The sequence below is a fragment of the Ischnura elegans genome, chromosome 6 (genome assembly GCF_921293095.1).
Source record: "Ischnura elegans chromosome 6, ioIscEleg1.1, whole genome shotgun sequence".
In the NCBI taxonomy this organism is placed as follows: Eukaryota; Metazoa; Arthropoda; class Insecta; order Odonata; family Coenagrionidae; genus Ischnura; species Ischnura elegans.
Genome location: NC_060251.1, coordinates 42,381,070 through 42,407,618, shown reverse-complemented (window position 1 = coordinate 42,407,618; position 26,549 = coordinate 42,381,070). Strand labels below are relative to the sequence as shown.

The following is a 26,549-nucleotide window of genomic DNA, read 5'->3' as shown; positions in this document are numbered from 1 at the left end:
TAGCACGTTTTTGCATGCTCTATCTGTATAGGCATTTTGCCTTCATAAGAAGGATAAGAGTAGGTCTCATAGCTTAGAGAATCCATATTTGTCATATGTAGCTTATATGTTGCGTAGTGAAAAGCAATGGAAGTAAATTTTAATCCTCAGATACATGTCATGTTAATTTCTCCTGATGGTCAAGCACTAGTTAGGACTCGTTTAACGTTTGTGAACATTGCTAAGGGTTTGCGAACAACAATATTACGTGGCAGTCTTCCTCCCTTCTATTACCTCACTAGTCAACGTTGTAAATCTAAATTTTACGGAATGCATCCACTTCCGTGAAGTAGCGGCGATGGCAGTGTCGACAGCGTACATGTGAAGAGTAGCGTGAGGTGTGGATGGCATGTCGTTAACAAATAATATGAAGAGTAACGGACTTAGCAAAGAGCCCTGTGGAACGCCAGATTCCATAGGTCTAAAGGATGAAAAAGTTGATCCTTCGGCGACACAGAAATCTCGATTATTCAATTAAGAAATCAAAAAAATGAATATCGCAGGGGGCCCATTACCCATTTCATTGGAGTAATCAGCCATTATTCAGTCCAATAACCGAAATCCTCTGATTTATCATGACCTAAGAACCTCTATCGATCACAGTCTCGCTGTTTGATGAGTCTACAATCCCATCCATTCACTCAGGCACCGAGAATCAAAAGACAGAATTGATTGATAAAACCGGGTGACTTGGTTTATTAACATTGAATCTGTGCAAAGAACGATCACCTCTACATTCAATTAGTTCATGTTAGATGGAAAATCTAGTGTCACATGCTTCTCCGATAGAGATGCGAGAGGCCCACTGCACGTTAGTCACTTGTCGCTTTACTACCTTGACATTCCTCATTGAGGGACAGCGCGAACGCAGTCCCTACTACCAAAAATTTCGCGCCCGAGTTACCCACATTAGGGGCAATCGCAGGAGTCAGCTCGCCCGGAGTGCAATGGACGGGCCTCATCCCGGTGGAACAGCCTTCATGATCACTGTTGACCACTACGCCAGGTAAGTATGATTATCCCCTTCGATCCCTAGGTTCACTTTTTACTATGCTTACAACTTCATTGTGACGACTAAATCATTCATGGCATAAATTTCATAGCTTGCTTACATTAAGTCTCGTTTACCTTTCAATTAGCGAACGGCAAATATATATCGACGTAAAATGGTCAGACGTTTTATTCTAGGTCTTTTAACACGAACCCACATCCCTTTGTTTCATTTTTCTATCCATTGCCCTGTACCAGCAATTCAGGGACAAGCCCCGAGTCACCCTGTGCGAGGGCCCCTCGAATACCCTGGCAGGGCCGTACCCAGGCCAGGGAGGGGGAGGGGGGGCAGGTAGTCTTTTTTCTTGGCGCACTAGCGCTAACAATCGTGAGTTCGGCAGTGTTAGGTACTACGATGCAGTAAGGCCTACGATGGGAACTCTGCGCGTTTACACGACGTTTTGAGGTTACGCGCGGACGGATCAACGTCGCTACGATCGTTGTGTAAACGGGGCATGAGCAAACGCCATCCGGAATGGCTTGGGAAATGAGAAAAACATGGCTAACAGCATTGAACATACGTTACTCTGGAAGCGGAATTCGATGCATGTCGGCCAAAATGAATATCATCAGTGTTTGGGTGTCTAAAATCTAAATTCAACATTATTACTTCGTGTACCGATCAGTGACCACTTTTAAACAAGATGCGATGTTGACAATATGCATAGTGAGGTGTTATACATGCGTTCAATTGTAATTCATTATCTTAGTCTTTAGAGGAGCGGGAAGAAAATAAACCCGGAAAAACAATAAGTTTTGTCGAAGTAAAATAAATTAAAGTTTAAGTAAATTTTTAATGTCAATCTTTTAAATGCAGAAAAACTAGGGCTCTACACCATATCACTACATGTATCGGTATCAATGTTGTCACTTTTCTCATTGGCATCAGCACTCTTCTATTGCTAACTGTAACAACTAACGGTATTTTTGTTCCTCCGTCTCCTAGTAGATTGAAAAATTGACTAAACCTTCAAGCTTATCAAATGAAGAAAACATTCTGACCTTACCCAATTTTAATAAGTGATTATTAAGACATGTTTCCCTGAGCTCTACGCCTCATGCATGCATTGGTAACCTCATACGATGTATAACTCCTATCCTCTCGTATAGAAACTAGGTCCCTGTGACGTCACGTGGAGTGGCATCGCATGGGCGCCAATCTGGCCCTTTTCAAATGAGGATAAAAATGGACCATTGCCATTCGTCTAAACCGGTATTTCTAAAACGAAATAATTTGTATATTATGAATACAGTAATGGTGGGTAACGAATCGAAATCAATGCCTTTCGTTTTCTTTGATGAAGGAAACTACCCTATTGGGGCAGATCTTGAAGAACAGAACCCAGTAGAGGAATATCCCAGAGTATTCTTCGCTTAATTGGGACAGCATGCCGCTTTATTGGGCCATAGACCCTATACTCGCGACGAAATTATTTTGTTTTGTTTTCAGAATACTACTTTTTTATAATTTCCTTATTTGATTCACTCTTATTTTTCACAAATATTGATCCTATTCTTGCCCTATTTTGAAAGCCTTTATTATTATAATATCCGCAGGAGGATAGGACTTTTCTTTAATAGGACTTAGTAAAAGACATCCATTCAGCGTAGCCAGAGGCTGTGAAAAATATTATTAACTTAATTGTTATAATTCTTAAAAATGATAATAAATTAACTAAACTCACTGATTTATTAATCAAATTAATAGTTTAATAAACTCATGTTGCATTTTAAACACTCTTTAGTCGTCTTTCTATCATTTCAACGTTTGTTTATGCCCATACGGAGGATAGTTCGCCTAATTGGGGCAGCCGCTTAATTGGGGCAAAGTGCATAAGCCCCCATATGTCCCAAATAACCAGAATCTACTGTACTTTGCTTTTCTACATAACACACACTTTATTGCCGACTAGTTTCGGTACACTGTACCATTTTCAAGACTAGTGATACACATATTATTTTGCCGGGATATATTCTCTGTGGTCGGGCGATTGGAGGGTAAGGGGAGGGGGGAGGTAAGTGACGGGAAGGGTGAAGGTGGGAAGGGATAGGGGAAAACCAGAGGTAGTTAGCAGTTACAGAGAGGACCTCCCTTAGTCGGCAATAAAGTGTGTGTTTTGTAGAAAAGCAAAGTAATTTTCTTCCAACCATAATCCAAGAGTTTTTGGCGTATGGTAAGAAAGTTCTCCACAGGGACTATACTCCATCCTCTAAACCGGATTAACCAAAATTTTTGCTACTTATATTTTACGATTTTTTTCGATTTCCATTAAACATTAGAAAGCGAATTTGGCCAATTTTTACGTCATCTACCGTCTATCAATGATAATTATGTTCATATTTTTATGGGTTCCTATGGAATAGTTTTGTATTGGTATGGAACACGGCATTACCCCTATTTACAGGCCGCAATAGAAGGGATGCTATGTTCGACATAGTTGCGTGCTATATAAATGTAAAATTTTACGGAACCTGGATCAAATAATAAAGACATGCAAAAGTAAACATAAAAAGAGTTTAAAATATGTTACAGCATTTGAAGGAGTATAAAATATAAATATAAGGAATTCATTTTTCATTTGCAAATGAGATGAATTTATCATTGTTGTAACATTGATGGTTAAGTATATACTTAAGTTATTTTGATTTGCTGTGCTAATGTTATGCACTTCTTTCAAGTGAATGAGTGAAACATTTGAAAATTTTACTCGAGATTAACTCCAGCTCTTTGAATACATAGATGGATTTTGTGAGGTTATTCTTACGTTGCCACACCGCCACACCATCTAGTGCTATGTTGATGGACATCAGAGTTTGTGTCCAGGATGAACAAAGCTTTATTTTGCAGTACAGTAGCTACATCCCTAGTAAAACAGTAAAAGAAGGCAGCGAACCGAGATGGTACGACGCGGAAGTGAGAAAGTCATTGAGGCGACAGAGAGCGTGTCATGCTAAAATGAAAAAAGTCAGCACGGATTTATCCGCTAATGAACGCGAGCTAATAATTGAAAAATATAGGATGACTAAAGCCGCCACGAAGGAAGCCTTCAGGAATGCGTTCACGAATTTTAAAAGAAAGACACTAGTAGAGCAGTTACAGGATAACCCAAGAGCATTTTGGTCATATGTTAGGGAAGTTCAAGGTAAACGATCTACCGTATGTTCGCTGAGAAACGACAATGGAGATGTGTTGACAAGCAGTTACGATAAAGCCAATTTATTAAATTCCTACTTCAAGAGCGTGTTCACCGAGCCTTCCGAGAACTCACCCGTGACCGTTGACAATCTCTGCATACGAAAGATGCCGCCCATTGACATTAGTACGCACGGAATAGAAAATATATTGAAATCGCTCAGTCCAAATAAATCACCTGGTCCAGACGAAATACCTTCTCGCGTATATAAAGAACTAGCCTCAGAAATTGCCCCCTACTTGCAGTTAATATTCAGTAAATCCATCAAGCAACACGAAGTACCTAATGACTGGAAAATCGCTAATGCAACACAAATATTTAAAAGTGGAGACAAGGAACAGCCATCTAATTACAGGCCGATATCTTTAACGTCCATCTCATGCAAGGTCCTTGAACACATCGTAGTCAGCTCGGTAATGAAACACCTAGACGCGCATAATTTTTCAATGGGAACTCAACATGGATTCAGGAAAAGCAGATCGTGCGAAACTCAGTTAGCGCTTTTCGCCCACGATATTTTAGACAACATTCCAGTAGACGCGATTCTTCTTGATTTCAAAAAGGCATTTGATAAAGTACCCCACGGAAAGTTAATAATAAAACTGAAATCTTATGGTCTACACGAATATGTCATTTCCTGGATAAGAGAATTTTTGAGCGACCGCGTCCAAAGAGTAGTATTAGACGGTGCAGTCTCCAATGAGGTTAGAGTCACTTCTGGCGTTCCTCAGGGTAGTGTAATAGGCCCACTCCTATTCCTTCTTTATATAAACGACATTGGCGAAGTAGTACACAGTAAAGTACGATCATTTGCACACGACGCTGTAGTTTACAGAGAAATCCGTTCCAGCAAAGATATAGATGAACTAATAAATGACCTTGCTGCTATCCAAGCTTGGTGCGATGCTTGGCAGTTAGAATTTAATTTGAAAAAATGCGTCGTAATGAATTTCTGGAAGAAGAACGACTCCCTACATCGTAGCTATATAATTCGGGGTACCCAATTAGAGACTGTTGAATCCGTGAAATATCTAGGAGTTAGACTCAATAATGATCTATCGTGGAATAAACATATTCGAGAAATAACCGGTCAAGCTAATCGTAAAATGGGTTTTGTTAAAAGAATATTAGGAAAGTGTGACGACAAAGTGAGAGAAATTAGCTACTTTTCCCTCGTTAGACCACATTTGGAATACGCTGCCAGTGTTTGGGACCCTCATGAAAAAGGCTTAATATAAGGCTTAAATAAGGCTTCAAGTAGTATAGTTTTTTAGTATACGGGACGTTTTTTGGACGGTGTGGTGTGCATGTGGGAGTCCAATTGCATGCTGCATGCTGGTGATTGATCACCCCTGCCAAACACCCTAGATGTGGCTCGCAGGGTATTATGTAGATGTAGATGTATCGTTAATTTCTTTTGATGACATTTTTTTCAAATAATATATTTAAAAATGATAGATTTAACGTCCTCAGCAGTCACGTTAAAGTATGTAGCGGAGAGAAAAACAGACAGGAACTATAAAATTTCACCATTTTGAATTTCTCAATTTTGTCGAGAATTGAAAAAAAAATATCATAAATTAATAAAATGCCAGTTCCTTGTGCTGCATACCTCCCGTGTAAGAATGATGTTATAACAAAAACAGTTGCACAGAAAAAATTCAAATTCGAAAGTATACATTTTGATATTATGCCAGATAGATAGACTTTTACGGATAGATTTAGAATGACTTTTTTCCGCGGTCGATAAGAGACTAAAACGGCAGCGTTAGAACTTAGTAATACATGGGTTGACTGGCAGAGTAGCTTACAAATTTATGTATTCCTTTTTGCACTTTTTAGATTTTTCCACGTATTTCGAAAAGCACGTTTTGCATGCTCTATCTTTATAGGCATTTTGCCTTCATAAGAAGGATATAAGTAGATCTCATAGAATCCATATTTGTCATATGTAGCTTTTATGTTGCGTAGTGAAAAGCAATGGAAGTAAATTTTAATCCTCAGATACATTTTGGTGGTGGTTCACCCCCTGCCAAACACCTCTGTAGGTAATTATAAACGAAGATATAGTATTCCTCGCAATTTTATTAACAGAATACTACGCGTGTTTCCATTGTTTTACACTCATCATCAGGTACTAACAGAAACAGTGTTACCGTCGTTTTTTTGTAGACGTGATAGCGAGAAGAAAATTTTAAAAAAATATACAGCAAAACGGAGAGATTTAAAATGTCATTCTTCCATCGTACTATTAAGGATAGCGATGGTGTCTCAATTAATAGAATTAATAGCGTCACTCGCCAAGACTCGCATTGCATGTATTTATTTTTCCATAGTTCTAACCTTGCAAGTATTTTAAATAGGAATTACTAACCAATGGCAAGCTTTGTCTTTGCATGAATATGCATGTATATTTTGCTCATATACGAAATATGTCTATGACCGTGCGGTGTGTATATTGCGATCCTCTTGTAGTCTGCATGTTGCTGATTGGTCACCCCCTGCCAAACACCCTAGAGATGGCTCGCAGGGTATTATTTAGATGTAGATGAAACAATTTAACAACAGTAAAACAGTTGAAACACGCGTAGTACTCTGTTAATGAATTTTCAGGCAATACGATATCTTCGCTGATCATAAGTTACGCTGTTCCAAATCATCTCTCCACAAAAAGTTGACTTCACCTCTGTAGTTGGCTTGCAGGAAAATATGTAGATGTAGGGCCATCAATCGGTCACATCAAATCGATCACTACGACTACCGGTTTATGGAGGAAGTGGCGTTTACAATTAGTTCATGTTCGATGGAAAATCTAGTGTCACATGCTTCTCCGATAGATATGCGAGAGGCCCACTGCACGTTAGTCACTTGTCGCACTACTACCTTGACATTCCTCATTGAGGGACAGCGCGAACGCAGTCCCTACTACCAAAAATTTCGCGCCCGAGTTACCCGCATTAGGGGCAATCGCAGGAGTCAGCTCGCCCGGAGTGCAATGGACGGGCCTCATCCCGGTGGAACAGCCTTCATGATCACTGTTGACCACTACGCCAGGTAAGTATGATTATCACCTTCGATCCCTAGGTTCACTTTTTACTATGCTTACAACTTCATTGTGACGACTAAATCATTCATGGCATAAATTTCATAGCATGCTTACATTAAGTCTCGTTTACCTTTCAATTAGCGAACGGCAAATATATATCGACGTAAAATGGTCAGACGTTTTATTCTAGGTCTTTTAACACGAACCCACATCCCTTTGTTTCATTTTTCTATCCATAGCCCTGTACCAGCAATTCAGGGACAAGCCCCGAGTCACCCTGTGCAAGGGCCCCTCGAATACCCTGGCAGGGCCGTACCCAGGCCAGGGAGGGGGGGGGGACAGGTAGTCAGGTCGGACAACAAGTTTGCGTCACTGAGCGCGGGGTGTAATGAATACAATAGTAAAATGCTTGCAGTTCAAGTTGTCCCGATAAGACGGCGCAAGGTCTTGCCTTCCCTCTTCATGGCTACGGCCCTGCCACCTGGATTCCGGACCTAGGAAATTACTTTGACTTGCGATGCTAGTTTGTATTCAGCAAGAATGGAAATGATCAGCCATTAACACACACGAGTAAGGAAAAAATGTTGTGCAAGAGAAATATTTTATGCATTCGGGATGTTCAGAAGGTGACAGTAGAATCTGCTCTTACGCAAGCACGAAAACCGCAAAGGAATGGTATCAAAAATTTCATACAATAACATCTTCATCTACATATCACCCTGCAAGCCACTAATTCACAGAGGTATTTGGTATGGGTTTAACCATCACCAAGATAGAATATTCTAATAACAGAAGATAAAATATCATCTGATATCAACAAACATTTTAAGTTATGAACAAATGACTGAAGTTCGTACGGAAAGAATGTGGATAAGGTGTTATTTTTCACGCCCCTATCGTGGACAGCGTTGGTTGAGAAGATTACGTATTACATATTATTTTTACAATTTTCCCGTAATTTCTTCGTTAAATTATTAATTCACATTAAAATTTGCTCCCCAGGAATTACTCTTTTCTCCAAAAAGGAAGATCGTTGAAGATGACACCGAGGTAACCGAAATTTTCCCTCTGACCCTCGACCGACAAAAGACTCGTGACAGCGGGCACGCACTCCGCCATCGGTCTCCATTGGGATGCAGATGGACCGCCGTCGGGGAAATATAAACGAACATGGGCGAAGAGAGATATAACGGGTCCAGAGCCGCCGCCGCCGCTGTCGAATAGATTGGCGTACCAGCGACGCGTGATTCGGGCCTAGCAAATTGGAGGTCGGCGAAATTGTGACCATAGAGGCGCGGGAGATGATCAAGGGTGGCCTCAAATTGCACAGGGACTCCACACCGAGGCCACTTGGGGAATAATCGCGCAAGGCCGGCTTTCGGTACCATAATAAATGATGGGAACCTTTACAAGAGCGTAGAGCAAAGTATTGGCTACATTCACTTATATAGCTACACAAATAGGATAGTTGACTTGCAGCGTGGCCTAATAACTTATGCATTCCTTCATGCATTTTTCTTAGTGTTTTTTAACGGCATGTTTTTGTGTTTTTTTTTAAGCTTTATTGGCAGCTTACTTTCATGGGAGGTTAGCCAGTTTTGCCTTTGCATTAATTTGGAAGTCTAATTTGCTAGTATGTGTAACATGAGTTTGTAAATCTCTAAAAATTTCAAAAATAAAACAAACTCGACTCTCGATGACTGGACACTCCGCGAAATTAGCCTACCTCAGTGGCGGTGGGGTAAAGTCCTCGATTGCCGAACCTAAGGTCACGGGTTCGAGCCCCGCCTGAGTAAGTTACCGTTATCTAGGGTATGGGTGTACGTGCGTGTTTGATTATTAAAAAAGTTTGTAAAAACAACCCCTATGTTAAAGCCGAATATTGCTGTTTTCGGAGGTGTGGAAATGAATAAATAAATGAAAATTTTTAAAAAATCAATAAGCCTGACACATTTTTTTCTCCCCGCCCATAAGGGATTTTTAAAAGGGCTCGTGCCCCCTGAGTCCCCAAGGAGTTGGCGCCTCTGGGTATAGGAATTACCTGTTTTTAGTAGTACTTTACTAGTAGTTTTCCCCGAACAATGAAAGACTTGAAAAATTACAAGGTGGGACTCAAAATGAGCATTTCCTTATTATTTTTCTTACTTTTCCGCTGACAGCTATTGTCCAGACTTTTATGACAAATATTCATATTATAAAAATAAAATAGAAGATATTTAAAAAACGCGTTTTCCAACAACTGTATAAAATGCACTTCAAGGAAAGAAAATAAACCTTTATCACTCGAGGAATGTAACGAGGGCACTGATGAGGTTTACTAGAATTGAATAAAGAGTGAATAATAGGGCGGTTTCCTATTATTTTTTTATTGCCTAAATCGAAAGATTATTACTCCTGGAGTACGTATTTTACGCTTTTAGATTTTTAAATGACGATATCTTTTTTTCGCGATTAAATGAAAAGTGAAAATTTTCAAGCGCGCGAAAACGCGACGGGTAAGTATGAATGCCGGGAAAACTTCCGTGTGACGTCGTTCTGGTTCCCGCTGCCGCAAAGTGAGGTGACCTTGGGGCGAGGCTTTGAGCGCTGATACGACGCAGGATGCTGGCAGGTAGCAGAGTACCATACTGGCTGGTAGCGCTTGGCTTAAATAAGGATTATTAATACCTTATCAAACGAAGAAAACTTTCCGACCTTAGCCAGTTTTAATAGGTGTTTATTAAGACATGTTTCCCTGAGCTCTGTGCCTCATGCATGCATTGGTAACCTCAGACGATGTAAAACTCCTATCTACTCGCATAGAAACTAGGTCCCTGTGACGTCACGTAGAGTGGCATCACATGGGCGCCAATCTGGCCTTTTTCAAATGAGGATAAAAATGGACCATAGCCATTCGTCTAAACCGGTATTTCTAAAACGAAATACTTTGTATATTATGAATACACTAATGGTGGGTAACGAATCGCAATCAATGCCTTTCGTTTCCTTTGATGAAGAAAACTACCCTATTGAGTAATCGAGTATGGGTGAGTAATTGAGTAATCGAGTATGGGTGAGCAAGGATTGGTACGAAATATTAATATCTCAAACTTATCAGCACCAACGCTTTGTTCTCCGAGCAATTAAAGGCTTGTAATTTTACTTTTCATTCCATTTATTACTGTTTAGGCAAAAGCGTGTTTTAAAAAAATCTCTTTCATTTAATATGTATTTTCTGCATTTGGGTTGTGAATCATGTAATCGATTAAACCGGAGCTGTTAAAGATATTCTTCCAAACATGTTTATAATTTTACGCCGTCTATTGAAAAAATAAAAAAATAATTTCAGTTTTTTCCATGAGGAAATTTAGATCATTAATTAGAGCGCAATGGAACAACATTTCAAATGTCTATTAAATATTGCATCGTGATCAGAAGCAAGTATCTGCGCAAAATTTCAAGCCGAACCGACAATGGGAAGTGTGTAAAAAATCAACAATAAGATTCCATCGATGGAATAAACAAACAGGCGAAGTAAGTTAAGAAAAAACGTGTAAATAAATAGATGTGATGAAAATCAAATGTGTCGTCCGCGTTCGTAACGAGGAAGTCCTAAGAAGGGTTGGAGAGAAGAGAAGCCTCATGAAAACCTTAATAAGAAGACGGAACAACCTTATAGGCCACATCTTGAGACATGATGGCCTGATGAAGACAATCGTCAAAGGACAAGTGGAAGGCAAGAATGGAAAAGGAAGACCTCGAACAAAATATATGGAACAAGTAAAGAGAGATGTGAAAGAGAAGAAATACGTAGGTGTGAAAAGATTAGCTGATAGGAGAACTGAGTGGAGAGCTGCGTCAAACCAATCCTTGGATTGTTGACCAATGATGATGATGATGATGATGACATGAATATAACCTCAACATATAGAATGATAGCACACATTTGAAGCTGGTAATAAGTCATCATAATAGAGCGATGGATCGGGAGGCAGTGCCGTAACTATTGGGGGATTGAGGGGATAGATCCCCCCATAAGCCTCAGGGAATAAAAAAATATTTTAAAAGATTGTCTAGTTTTGACAGATAACTGCATCTAAAGTTAAATTTTTATTTTATAATTAATCGTAGCGGGCGTAACTTGGTGGAAATCCATAATCGCAGGAATAGAATGATCAACAACTTTGCTGTTTCCACATAGTAATTTATTAACACCGACCATGGTTTCGTTACAGAGTAACATTATCATGGTGAAAATTCAGGCACATTGACAGTATATATAGCAGAATACCGGGAGCCGTTGGTTAGGGGGAGGTAAGGGTTGGGGTTGGAGTGGGCAGGCTAGTCATTTTCAAAAATTTGCCTAGGGGGGAGGGCCCCCCCCCAAAAAGTGTATTCCTTGTTACGTTTCTGGTGGGAGATATGGGTCCTTAAATCGAAACTTGAAGCTTGTACATGGCAGAAGGGCTCCATATTATCAATAAAAGACACTTCCTTTGCCAACAGACACTTTCTTACTGAAAGTAACAAAGTGTCTGTTATTGATAATAGGTATGGATCCTTTTACGACAGGGGTCTTCAACCTCTTTTAATGAAAGAGCTAAAAATCCATTTCACATCGTCCGAAGGGCCACAATGCTCCACGTAACTTTATCACCACATCAATTTTATAAAGAAAATAATTTCAAAGTGTAATAATCTTTATTGGTTAAAATTTTCAATCAATAAATGCGATTTTTGACATTGTTTATTTTTGAAGAATGTGTCGATCTATATTTTACATTTTGTGGCAAGATAAAATATTTTCTTTAGCCTTTAGGGGCCGCAAGAAATTAGCCGACGGGCCGCATGCGGTCCGCGGGTTGAAGACCATTGTCTTAAGAGAAGACCTTGGTACACCCATCACTGTACCAGAGGAGCGATGCGCAATTGCTACCGCTGACGCGCGCGAGAGGAGAGAAAAATGACGGGAGCGAGTCTGGAAATCGGCGTGGCCTAGCTCACGTGCGTGGCAAATGCGCCCAGGGACCCGTAAATCCAGCCCACAGGGTCAACGCTCCTCCCCAAGGTTCCGGACCGCGAAACGACGGCCGCTGCATCCATCGACTGCAGACCAAGGACGGAGTCGAATGCACATACGTGACGGATCGGGGCAAGAGATTTCCCAGCCTCCCGGTTAGACCTGCGTTCCACGCCACTGCCGTCGTCAATAAACTGGTGTCATTTCTGAAATTTCCGCGTATGATATTGTTTCCTCATCAATTTCCAGTGAAGGGATAAGTTCATGCATAAGCATGGCTTTTGACATCAATATGGCAAATGAAAGTATTTTACCGCGGTAGGTAGGTTTTCATGGAGCGTTTTTTGATAACGCTATTGTTTAAAACAGTAAAGTAATGGACATAACTTCATCTGATTTTAGCCAAGAGCTTCAGTGTGGAGAACTTTAAATTATTATCATTGAAGCAGTACGTTTCACAAAAACAAAATAAATTATTTGGCACTGTATGTACTGGAAATAGAAAATTCTTCTCAAAACCCTGCTCTTAGTCGCATAAATGAATAATGCCTCATAGATAATGAAATTTTTTTCAATCCATGGGGAAGTTCAATCCGTAGAGCCAAACAGCCTTGAAACAGTACTTTTAAATACATATAATAAATTATTTGGTGCTATATGCATTTGAAACAGAAAATTATTATCAAAACTCTACTCTTGGTCGCATAAATGAATAATTCCTCATTGATAATGAGAATTATTTTCAATCCATGGTGAATTTCAATCCATAGAGCCAAAATGCCTCGAAACAATACTTTTACATGCATCAAATTAATTATTTGGTATTGTATGTACTTGAAACAGAAAATTCTTCTCAAAACCCTTCTCTTGGTAGCATAAATGAATAATTCCTCATAAATAATGAGAATTATTTTCAATCCATGCGGAAATTTCAATCCGCAGTGCCATCCGAACGAATGGGACGTAGAAATTGTAGACAATAACTTCGGATCCATTACCCTATGATCTATGAACACGGCCTCAACGATCTCGTAGCGTGATGGCCGTACCAATAGCAAAACTAAATAGGTGATGGTAGTGACCGAGTTCTGGAGCAATTCACCGCGATGACCTCCGAGAGAAAAAGGACGACGTGTTATACACGTGAGAGATTTGTGAAGATCACAGTCGTGCCCATGGAAGAATTGGGTCGAGAACGAAAAAAATTATGATAGGTACCCCAGCTAGAATCGGGTCAGTGTATCCGAGCGGTGAGAACAGACCACGTGACAACGAGAAACTACTTGACGCTTTCGACAGGAATCTCAGATAAATATGCATACAAAAGCGAGCATGAATGTTGAGCAGTAACCGAAAACTGACACCGACATTGAAACTTTAACTTCAATAATTATTATTGGAAAACGGATTAGCATGGGAAAAGGTGAAATGCCGCAACCCAAAACATTATAAATAGACGAGAAACTACTTGACGCTTCCGAATGGAATCTCAGATAAATATGCATACAAAAGCGAGCATGAATGTTGAGCAGTAACCGAAAACTGACACCGACATTGAAACTTTAACTTCAATAATTATTATTGGAAAACGGATTAGCATGGGAAAAGGTGAAATGCCGCAACCCAAAACATTATAAATAGACGAGAAACTACTTGACGCTTCCGAATGGAATCTCAGATAAATATGCATACAAAAGCGAGCATGAATGTTGTGCAGTAACCGAAAACTGACACCGACATTGAAACTTTAACTTCAATAATTATTATTGGAAAACGAATTAGCATGGGAAAAGGTGAAATGCCGCAACCCAAAACATTATAAATAGATCATCACCATAAACAAATTCACAGTTCATTCAAATAGACTGTTTTTAAAACCTGATACTTTACTTTCTTAAGGGGTACTAAATTTATTGGAGTTTAAATTTTAAATCGAAATAAACAGCAAAGAAAAAACATGTAAACAAACTCTATTGTATTGAGCCAATCAGACTCATCAGATTCATCACGTGATATAGGTTTTTGCCAATGCGTATGGTCTCATGCGCAGAAGCCGACGCGCGCTCATTCGTGCAGTACTTTCTTTGAGAGTGGAATAGCAACTTCGATCATATAAACTTCAGATGCGTTGCAAGGGCAAAACATAAGCTCACATAATCAGACCTTTTTCGTGATAAAACCATGTCATGATTGAGTTTCTCAGACGAAAATCATATAGATGTGACGTCAATGTTACATCGATGTGAAAGGGAAGAAAAGGTGCGTTTACACAGTGTAACATGTTATATAAAACAAGTTATGCATAACAAATTTCACGAAAAAGTTGCAAATCCGTGTAACAATGTACACTGTACACTGTAACATGTTACATTTTACATTGTGTGATATAAAAAAATATCGTGTTATAAACAATTCTTTGATTTTCCGCTTCGAGTGGTAAACCAAAAACTTGTTGTACAACACGAATTTTTGTTTTATAACACAATGTTACATGTAACATGTTACACGGATTTGTAACTTTTTCGTAAAACATGTTACATGTAGCTTGTTTACATAACATGTCACTCAGGGTAAACGCACCTAAATATGTAGGCGTGAAAAGATTTTCTGATAGAAGGATTGAATAGAGAGCTGGGTCAAACCAATATCAGGATTTAATTTTTGTTTTTTTCCCCGGCGAACAATTGCAGTAAAGTTTTCTCGGGTTTCGCACCGGGTCAGGTCCTCCATATCTCCTTCCGACGCTTCGTGGAATAACTCGCCCAGCTTCATCAGGGATTCAGGAGTCCAAGAATTAACATTGGATTCATGAGTCCCTGATGACGATGGGCGAGTTGTTCATCGAAACGTTGGAAGGAGATATGGAGGACCTGGGGCCGTATTCTGTATTTCGTCGGTACCGCACCGATCGGTTTCCCTTTCAAGCCCACCGACTGGACATCATTCCGTACCGACAACGGTTTCCGTACCGACGACGGCTCTTTCAGCGATTCGGTAAGGTCGTCGGTTTCAAACCAGTCGGTACGGTTCCCCCTCCATCCCAAACAGGGAAAATCCGAATATATACGATGTTAGAAGTCATCTAACGAGTCCCCACCAATGAAAGAAGGGTATAAACAAGTGAAGACTCATTGGCACACGCACGCACGCAACGAGTTTCATTTTTGGATAAGACGCCCGGTTCCCAGCTGGCTTGCTATCTACAGGGTGTTTCTTCTTGAAGTTTTTTTCTGCTAGGAAGTAATTAAATTGTCATGGCACTGACAGGATCAGATCAGGGGGAAGGGATATGGGAGGGATTGAGGGCAGTTTTAGGTTGTTTATGGCGAAGGGTTGTGTTATCATAGTCCCAGAGATTAACAAGCATTTCGTTATTTGTATTGCCAATCGTTTTCGAAAATTTGCTAATTTGCGATTTCAGTTCAGTTAGTAATGGACAGATTTTTAAGTCTTTCCGGATACTGGCGTTGCTAAGAAACCACTGGGCTCCGGTGATCCGTCTGATTATTATATTTTCTGCAGTTTGGAGCTTTTTTAAAAGGCTAGGCGCTGCGTGAAGCCATGCTGGTGATGCATAACTCAGTAGCGGCTTGATGATACTGTTGTACTGTTGTTGTATAGTAGAAGCTTGGTCTTCAGCGATAGCGGAGCCGATGGCCGAAGTAAAGGGTTCAGGGCTGCGGCAACTCCTTTGGTCTTTTTGATGGCAGTAGAGATGCGGTGAGACCAAGTTAGACGTTTGTCGAATTCCACACCAAGGTATTTGGCGACTTCATGCTTCGGAATTGTTTTATTTTTAAAATAGAGTCGCGGTCCTTCTCCAGCTCTTGGGCGTCTTGAAAATACTACGTGTACACATTTACTTGGATTTATTGATAGTTTCCAATCCTGGGACCAGTCGTCATATTCGTCGATGTGATCTTGTAGACGATCAGCTGTGGAGTCCGGATCTGAACCCTGAGCCAGAATCGTAGTGTCGTCTGCGTATAAGAAAAGTTGGGTTTCGGGATTGGTTGGAGTGTCGTTCACGTAGATATTAAATAGGGTAGGGGAAAGGATGGCTCCTTGGGGAACACCTGAGGTTACTGGGCGGAAGAAGGATTGAGCGGAATTGAATTGGACGAAGAAGGTTCGGTCGGTTGCAAAGGATTGGATTATCTTGAGTAGGTAGGAAGGAGTTCCGATTGCAGACAGTTTGTGGATCAGGCCCAGGGTCCAGACTCGGTCAAAAGCCGCCTCCAGGTCTAAGAAGACGCAGTGAGTGATCCATTTATTGTTGAAACCAGAAGTAATAGCTTCAGTCAGGCGTACAATTTGATGAGTTGTAGATATTTTCTGTCGGAATCCTGCTTGCTCTGGTCGCAGAATGTCGTTTTCTCTGATGAATTCTTTCAGCCGGCGGTGAATGAGAATTTCATTGGCACAGTTTGTTGTCGTCGTTTTAAATCTTTTTATTTGCGGAAATTACGACTTATTGTTAGCTTAAGATAATCGTTATTGAATAAGTTGTTAACAATGCTTATATAATGTAAGGTAGTAGTGCTGTACCTACGGAATCGAAGGAAACAATATTACAACATCACAATATAGTTTGTATGTGATGGGGATTGCTGTTGCTGGAATGAATTATTGAAACTATCCTTGAGATCGTAGTTTCTTTTTTTATATATTGGTTCCGTATATTGCTATTTATTAATGATTTGGTAATATAGTCGTCATTAAGTAAGTCCCGTCTAAATGTTATCAACGGAAGGTTATGCCATTGGCATCTTAGCAGACGAAAATCACATACCATGGAACGTGAACGTAGGATTCAAAAGCAAATGTAAATGTTATATTAGACGAACAAGTAAGGAAATTGTTATAAAAATATGGAGCTGGGTGTAATTAAAAGAAGTGTAATGACGAGGCAGTAAATAAATTGTGATCGGGTGAAATACATATGCATAAGTTGCGCGTTCCAAGTGAGAGAAATTGATAATACAGCGGCAAACCTCATACTTATTAACAAATATCTTCTTATATCGTCAAGTGAATCTATGGCTGACGATAAAATGAAATATAGTTGCCTATTCAAATGAATGAAACTGATACCCTTACGGCAAACTTCATATTTAAATAAAAAGATCTTATTTCTATGTCGAGAGAAACGGCAAATGATGATCGAGAGAAATAATAGTTGCCTATTCAGAGTGAGATAAAGTGATAACATTGCGGCAAAACTCATATTTAATCAAAATATCTTTTTTATGTCAAAGAAGCAAATAAATGAAGATAGAGCGAAATAAATCCTATTACAAGCAAGTGAAAGTAGTAACACAAATGAGAGAAAATCATTATATGGTGGCAAACCTCACGTTTATTAACCAATATCTTATATTTCTGTCGAGATAATCAATATAGATGATGAGACAGTGAATTATAGAGGCGTATTCGAAGGGGCAGAAAAAGATAACATTGCAGAAAACCTCATTATTTACTCGGTGATGAGGTAAAAACAAAATAAAACGTACAATGCGCACCGGGGAGTTCATGAAACCCAATAGTCGGTGGCCGTACCGACACCTTTTTGCTGTCGGTACGGCTACCGACGATCTCCCGTCCTCACGTCGGTGCCGCACCGATCGGGTTCGTACAGAATCGCACCACTGCTTGCCGGGAGTCGGTATGACGTCGCAGCCGACGAATCGATGCCGCACCGATCGGTTTGGAGTTACAGAATACGGTCCCTGACCCGGTGCGAAACCCGAGAAAACTTTACTGTAATATCAGGATTGTTGACCAGTGATTATGGTGATGACGAGATCAAAAAGTCTTAGCACTTAGCTGATTTACCATTTAAAAAATGCGGAGATGAATAAACAATCGTTCAGCCCAACATTGAGGGTGTTTAAGTGGCGCACCTCTGTTCAATCTTGTAAGAAGCGAAAATGCAATGCTCTTTTTGGAAAAATATGCAGGGGCGAAAAAGAGGAGTATCTCCGTTTTAGTATGGGACCGATATCAGGATTCTTTTATTTATAACCATGAAGTGCCTTTACAGGGTAAATTGCCGTTTGATGAAAACTCACCCCCTGCCATATACCCATGAGGTGGCTCGCAGACTTCTTGCAGAAGTGAAAGGGTATAATTATACGTATATTTCGCCCGTAATTGGGTGTCAACAATTTCATGTTCTATGATAATAAGGAAGTAATTTTCTGAAGGAGATGCCACCAGAGGTAAAATTCCTTAGGTATCACATTTCGCTCCGGCCTTTTTAATTTCTTTGTTCCGTGTTCAATTACATTGAGGGATTAATGAAAATTTACCTTCATTTTGATCACGGCGCACTTGTGACCTATTCCTTCCTAAGGAAAATTACTAGACTTGCGTTTGCGGTAATCAAGTCTTGAAAATGTGACTCATTAGATGGAATCTTAGGGAAAAAGAAAGAACCGTCACGAGATACGAACATTACCGTCACCACCACGGGTGATGATGAGGCGGGAAAGAGTCACGCCCGGTTTCTAAGAATTTCATTACCGAGACACGAAGACCGCCTTCGCCTCATATTAACGCAGAAGCGCGTGGAGAAGTTATAGATGTCCACTTGAAGAAAATTACTAGAAAAACTATGTAATACTACATCGGAAGAAATAATAAACCCCATTTCACATAAATTCAGAACTACACTAATCTGACAGGTAAAAAAAGAAGTAAATGGAGAAGTTATACATATACGTCCACAATAATACTCTCTAACACTCTTTCGGAAGAAATAATATGCCCTTCATAAATAAATCCATAATCACAATAATCTGACAGGTTCCAAAGTCCGATCGTAGCGGATGGATGGGTATTTCTCATTTGCTTTAGCGCGGGCATTCAAAGTGGCCATAACCTCATCGGTCCAGGGGTATTGTATACAATACATACATCGACGTTAGACATTTTTTACCGCTTGGCTAAGTGAAATGTCGTTATTGCAAATACTAGTAGTTCAGTGCGTTCTGACAGATAACAGCATCATACAGAAGCATGATTCACAGAAATCGCTAATGTTGTTTGTTAACATATAATTAAACTGAAATATGTAGATATTTCCCGTGCCTGAGGAGGGAAAACCAAATTTATTTTATTGTCGATTGCGATAGAGATTGAAAAATAAAGTAGCCACACTCTACCCATGTTCGATGTATCGCCTACTTATCGAGCTATTTGCGACGATAAATCGACGGTCTTAACACCTTCTGAAATAAGTTGATGGCGTCACGAGCTCTTGCAAGCGGTTCACTTCTTCTCATTATCAGCTTCTCCTCGGTCTCGCGGATCTGCATCGCATCGTTCATTGTTACCTGCACTGACGAAAGCGATTCCTTCTCTCCATGAAAATTTCACCCCGACCGAGTAAATTAACCACAATTTTAATGACGGCACAAACACAAGAAAAGAGGTCGGCAACTTTCTCGTTTCTTTTTTTTTAACTTACGAGCGAATGATTAAATTAGGAAGATTTCTTTTTCGTCGTGAATTTATCTTTCCTTCCTTCTACTAAATCGTGTAATTGAATTGCGATATTATGTCAGACTGAACGATCCCATTCCTCGCCACTGGAAATCCAAATGAAATCAACGCAAAATAGTCCGCGAGTTCATCGTGAAGATATTAAGTCCTCAGTGAGCAGATGTCGTTTCAACATTTTTATTTTGCCGACTTTTTTCTATGCCTAATAGTACCTTCTTTTTTAATGGTATGTAAACTCGTATTTGTCATTTCCCCAATCTTTTAGTTACCGCATTCAATTGCATATTTATTATTAGCGAGAGACAACTTATGATTGAAAGATGTGAACATGCATAACATATCACAAAATCTAATATTACCTATCGTAACTTATAACTCTGTAAGAAATAAGACAAGGAGTGTGGAAGAAGAAGCCATATTGCCTATGTTCATTCTACAGAATAAATAAAACAAAACCAGCTAACCATTTGCGACCATGTATTTTTATTCACGATAGCTTGAAAACGTTCGTTTCTCCTCTATTATTCCCTATAATTAGATCCCTCCTATTCCAGGAGCACTTTATTTGCGGTTTGCAACTTAAAGTGAATATTCAATCCATTCCACCATAGGAAATTTTATCCGTAAATATGTACCAAAATAACATTAATGCACTGATAATGAAAACAGGGATGCTGAATACACTGTCAAATAAATGGAGCTTACCTAACAGAAAACTAAACACGCCTTCAGACTCCGACGAATAGCCTACCCTATAAAGTTTCCCAATAGGGTAGTTTCCTTCATCAAAGAAAACGAAATGCATTGATTGCGATTCCTTACCCACCATTAGTGTATTCATAATATATAAATTAATTGTTTTTAGAAATCCCAGTTTAGACGAATGGCAACGGTCAATTTTAACCGAATTTGAAAACGGCCAGATTGGCGCCCATGCGATTCCACTCCACGTGACGTCACAGGGACCCATTTTCTATACGAGTAGATAGGAGTTTTACATTGTCTGAGATTACCAATGCATGCATGAGGCACAGAGCTCAGGGAAACATGTCTTAATAAACACCTATTAAAAATACCTAAGTTCGGAAAGTTTCCTTCGTTTGATAGGGGAATAATTATCCTTCTTTAAGCCAAGCGCTACCTGCTAGCAGGGTACTCAGCTGCCTGCTAACAGCCTGCGTCGCATTAGCGCTCAAGCCTCGCTCCAAGGTCACCTCACAGGGCGGCAACGGGAACCAGAGATACGTCACACGGACTTTTCCCATATCATTCCTACTTAGCCGTCGCGTTTTCGCGTCGCGCTTGAAAATTTTCAATTTTCGTTTAATCGCGAAAATAGATATCGTCATTCAAAAATCTAAGAGCGTGAAATGCGTACTCCAGGAGTAATAATCTTTCGATTCAAGCAATAAAAAAATAATTGGAAACCACCCTATTACCACACGACTACCGCACAGCTGTTTCTGCACTCCCTGCGTACTGCATTATCGCTTGCGGCAAAGTAGCAAAATATTTATCCAGCTGCTCTCAGTGCAAGCCGTCTGAACTGATAACTGAATAGATAATCCATTATTACATTAAATTGATCTCGCTCCGATGTGTACCGTAGAATCGAAGAACGCCATACAAGATGGCAACACGCAGGGAAGTATATTGAAATTTGAAGCAAATAAAAATAAAGAATGAAAAAATTAATCACTCCGAAACAATCGAGGTAGTCGATAAGGGTGTAGTAACACTTCTTGATAGAAAATTAAACATTAATATTGCATGAAAATAAATTAATAGGAAGGACAGTGCTCAGAATCCGTATTGTGGGAAGATTTTCTGACGAGAAAGTAAAAAGAGAGGTGTTATTTCGCACCCCTTGAATATGCAGTGAGTTAACGGGATCCGGTGAAGAATGATGTAATCCGTGAACTTTATAAAAAAAGTAAATCTGCGCTATTCGTCGAAAACTACAACCGTTTTTCACGGTACCCGCAATCAAGCATTCATTCACGAAATTTCGTTGGCTGTTGAGTGCGCGAGTAGCGAGTTACTGGTGTTACTTATTAGAACAAGGAACAAACGAAATTCACTGCGCGACGTTGTAGACATCCTGGTCCGTTTCGAGTAAATGCACTGACACAAAGGCGATTATCCTGAAACTTAAGCAGACGATAGTATGCGTACAATTGATAAGGCAAAACAGTGAAAAGGGAGACGAATATCCCACACAAAGGATTGCTTTCGCCACTTACTAGAATTTATACTTTACCGCGACGCGCACTAATCGGATTAAGACGGTAGCCGTAATCGAAATTTACAAGTTTTTCACGTCTATCAAATTCATGGAATGCTCTAGAATATTGTAATATATATGTACTTGGTGAATCTCTTATCTTTCGGAAATGTAATGAAATTTTCCATGGACTTAAATTAATATGTATGTTCATAGAACGTACACTCGAGATGAATCAATAGCTCATTCATCATTAAACAATCCGGTATGGCAGAATAAGAAAGTTTATGCTTCGAAAACTTTCCTATAGTTCAATACTTAATGTGACACGCATACATAAATGCGCGAAAAACGATATTCTAATTATATTCCCTTGCGTTTACATATCTACCACTTGAGTATCGCGAAACCTTATTCAAGACAGCATGATCGGCAAATCACTAGTGTATAAATCACTGTATAGCGTTGAGACACTACGAAAAAAATATACTGGAAGGAACTAGACAGAAATTGTTGAATTTACCGTTTTATTTTCAACCTTATTTGCTGAATTGGTTTTCATAAATATTCCGCCTATGATCTTTTAATTAAATTTCATTGCCTTTACGTAACTTACAAGACAAGACAACTCGCTAGATGTATTGCATAAATAACAGGGGAACCACAAGTTAAATCAGCCTTAGGTATTGGGGGCAATCATTAATTACGTGAGTCGTGTAGTGGGGGGAGGGAGTCAAGCCGATTCTCAATTAATCTCACGTGGGGGAGAGGGTGGGTTCCTGGCAAGTATTACGTAATTTTTTCCGCAATAAATAAGTGTAGTGGTTACTCTTGAGAACGTAAATGAGTCCCCGTGGACTGAAATAGAATATTCATTTAATAATTTCAGTGGTTCTCATCCAAGTATGTTATTGTTCAATTCTTTCACAGTGATTCTAGGCTAAAATCTTAAATACTAGTCTTACTTTTAAACATAAATAATCAAGCACATTGCTTTATTTAATAATTCCAACGCATTGAAGCATAGATTAACGTTCTGACACTGGTAATATGTATTTTGAACAATCTCACGTGTGATTAGAGAGAGGGGGTCAAGCCAAATCTCACGATATCTCAATAAGGGGAGAGCGGGGGGGGGGGGGATCGCCAAAATCATCTCACGTAATTAATGAACTCTCCGATGCACAACAATGGGTACTTTCCATTCATCGACATACGTCGACACAAGTCGACTTGCGTCGCGGTTTTCGTGTTCCATTTTATGTGTGTCGCAGACTTTTGTGACACAAGTCAACCAACGATTACGCGCAGGAATAGGGTAGTTTCCTTCATAAAAGAAAACGAAAGGCATTGATTGCGATTCGTTACCCACCATTAGTGTATTCATAATACACAAATTATTTGGTTTTTGAAATACCGGTTTAGACGAATGGCAAGGGTCAAATTTTATCCTCATTAGAAAAAGGCCAGATTGGCGCCCATGCGATTCCACTCCACGTGACGTCACAGGGACCTAGTTTCTACACGAGAGGATAGGAGTTATACATCGTCTGAGGTTACCAATGCATGCATGAGGCGCAGAGCTCAGGGAAATATGTCTTAATAATCACCTATTAAAACTGGCTAAGGTCGGAAAGTTTTCTTCGTTTGATAAGGTATTAATAAACCTTTTTTAAGCCAAGCGCTACCAGCCAGCAAGGTACTCAGCTACCCGCTAGCATCCTGCGTCCTATCAGCGCTCAGAGCCTCGATCAAGGTCACCTCACAAGGCGGGAGGGGGAAACAGAAATGCGTCGCACGGACTTTTTCCCATCATTCCTACTTACGCGTCGCGTTTTCGCGCGCTTGAAATTTTTCACTTTTCATTTAATCGCGAAAAATATATATCGTCATTTAAAAATCTAAAAGCGTGAAATACGTGCTCCAGGAGTAATAATCTTTCGATTGAGGCAATAAAAAAATAATAGGAAATATTGGAGAGTTATAAACAGTTATCGTGAGTCGACTCTAGTTGACGCGTGAGTCGCGTGAATGGAAAGCACCTAATGAGTTCATCTCTAAGGAGACAATGAATGCATTGCTATCACGATTCCAAAACCTGTATGCGCATGTAAACTGTATACGCCGAATATGTTACGTTAATTAGTACATTAAAATATCCGTATAGTCACTTCTCTTGGCACAGGCTTACCTACCCACAGTATAGAACGATTAAGTATTTTGCGCGCGAAAACGCAATCGCTGCCACCGGACGTTTTACTTGGGTAGAATCACCATGGTGATCGCATTGGTCGGTCTTTATAATAAAAATTTATCAGGGTAAAAGGGTGGTTTCCTTTTATTTTTTTATTGCCTAAATCGAAAGATTATTACTCCTGGAGTACGTATTTCACGCTTTTAGATTTTTTATTGGCGATATCTATTTTTCGCGATTAAATGAAAAGTGAAAATTTTCAAGCGCGCGAAAACGCGACGGCTAAGTATGAATGCTGGGAAAACTCCGTGAGACGTCGTTCTGGTTCCCGCTGCCGCAAAGTGAGGTGACCTTGGGGCGAGGGTTTGAGCGCAGATACGACGCAGGACGCTAGCAGGTAGCAGAGCACTCTGCTAGCTGGTAGCGCTTGGCTTAAATAGGGATTATTAATACCTTATCAAAGGAAGGAAACTTTCCGACCTTAGGTAGTTTTAATAGGTGATTATAAAGTCATGTTTCCCTGAGCTCTGTGCCTCATGCATGCATTGGTAATCTCAGACGATGTAAAATTCCTATCTATTCGTATAGAAACTATGCCCCTGTGACGTCACGTGGAGTGGCATCGCATGGGCGCCAATCCTTTTCCAAATGAGGATAAAATTGACCATTGCCATTCGTCTAAACCGGTATTTCTAAAACCAAATAATTCTTATATTATGAATACACTAATGGTGGGTTATGAATCGCAATAAATGCCCTTCGTTTTCTTTGATGAAGGAAACTACCCTATTGTTTGAGGGCAGCGTGGCCTAGGGTCAGTGCCCCGTGGAGTACGGAGGGATTTATGATAGCGGAATGCACCGCCTCTTGCAAGAGGCAAGTCAGCATTCATAACCCCGCCAGCCTTCAATTGGACGCACTCAGGGTTTATATACGCTGTCCTTACCTTTTGGATTTTAGTTTTATTTTCATTTTTTTTTCACTAGACAACATGAAGAAGTCTTTCATATTAAATATGTACGTCAACGGTTCGAATCCTGATGACGACTAGCAATTTTTTCCTTTCTTTTATTTTTTTTTACATTATTTGAAAACTGTATTTACCACGTGTTTCCTTTAAAAATTTTATGTAACCTTTTTTCTCGTGTACAATTAATTGCTCTTTGATTTCATATTAAATGTTATCACTTTCTCTCACTTGGAATGGACAACTATATTTTACCCAATCACAATTTGTTTACTCCCTTGTCATTGCTCCTCTTTTTATTACTCCCCGCTCCATATTTTATAACAATTTCCTCACTTGTTCCTCTAATATAACATTTACATTTGCTTTTAAATCCTACGTTCATATTCCATGGCATGTGATTTCGTCTGCAACAGGACCGTGCCATAATTGATAATATGTAGACGGAACTTACTTAATGACAACTTTTTTACAAAGGTATGAATAAATAGCAATATCCAGTACAATATTTAAAAAATAAAATATGATCTCATGGATAATTGAGGTGATTCATTCCAACAACAGCAATATCCATCACATGCAAACTATATTTCGATGTTGTAATATTGTTCCTTTCGCTTCTGTCGGCAGAGCATTACCGTAACACATTATATAAGCAATTATATAATGTGGTATTAGATAGGTAGTATATAAACAAGTTATACAATACCGATTATCTTAATCTAAATCACAACTTCCGCGAATAAAAAGATTTTGAACACGGACAACAAACAGCGTAACGATTGCTGCTATCCTTGGAACTTTTAGTAGGAATTGAGCATTTAGAGCTTTCACTTGTTTCTACACTTCTTTGATTGATGGTAACACGTCACAAGACTTCTAACTTCGGGTATATTATGTTTTTCCCTGTTTGGGAAGGAGGGGGAACTGTGCCTACTGGTTTTGATACCGACTACCGTACAGACTCTGTGGAAGTGAATGTCGTCGGTAGGGAAACCATTCGGTGCGGTACCGACGAAATACAGAATATGGCCCCTGGCCAGACCACCCCTGTATTTAGGTATTTTAAAAACATTCCCTGAAAAGTCCATTTTATCATTAGTCACGTAAGCATAAGGATTCGGCGGAGAACGGACTTATTTTGCCTGGGAACTGGGCCTTACTTCCATTTTATGCCGAGGAAGTCAGCGAAAATTTACCACTGTTATGGTCCCAGAGAATACTCACGGCGTTGGGCACTAAAAGATTTTGCAACTGGTTGAGTCTATTTTATAAAATCTGGTGGTGGAGGTGAATGGCTTAGCGTCAAAAAGAGAGATTGGACAGACGG

General features: G+C 39.7%; 1 protein-coding gene and 2 non-coding genes across 3 annotated transcripts in view; all 3 read right to left on the bottom strand.

The window, feature by feature from the left end:
- The window catches only part of LOC124160579 (ATP-binding cassette sub-family C member 4-like), a 201,290-nt gene that overhangs the window by 157,170 nt on the left and 17,571 nt on the right, over nucleotides 1-26,549 (bottom strand). The gene's annotated exons all lie outside the window — the stretch shown is intronic.
- On the bottom strand, nucleotides 891-1,053 carry LOC124161613. The gene has a single exon (XR_006865390.1). It is a non-coding gene; the product is annotated as a U1 spliceosomal RNA (small nuclear RNA).
- On the bottom strand, nucleotides 7,183-7,345 carry LOC124161625. The gene has a single exon (XR_006865398.1). It is a non-coding gene; the product is annotated as a U1 spliceosomal RNA (small nuclear RNA).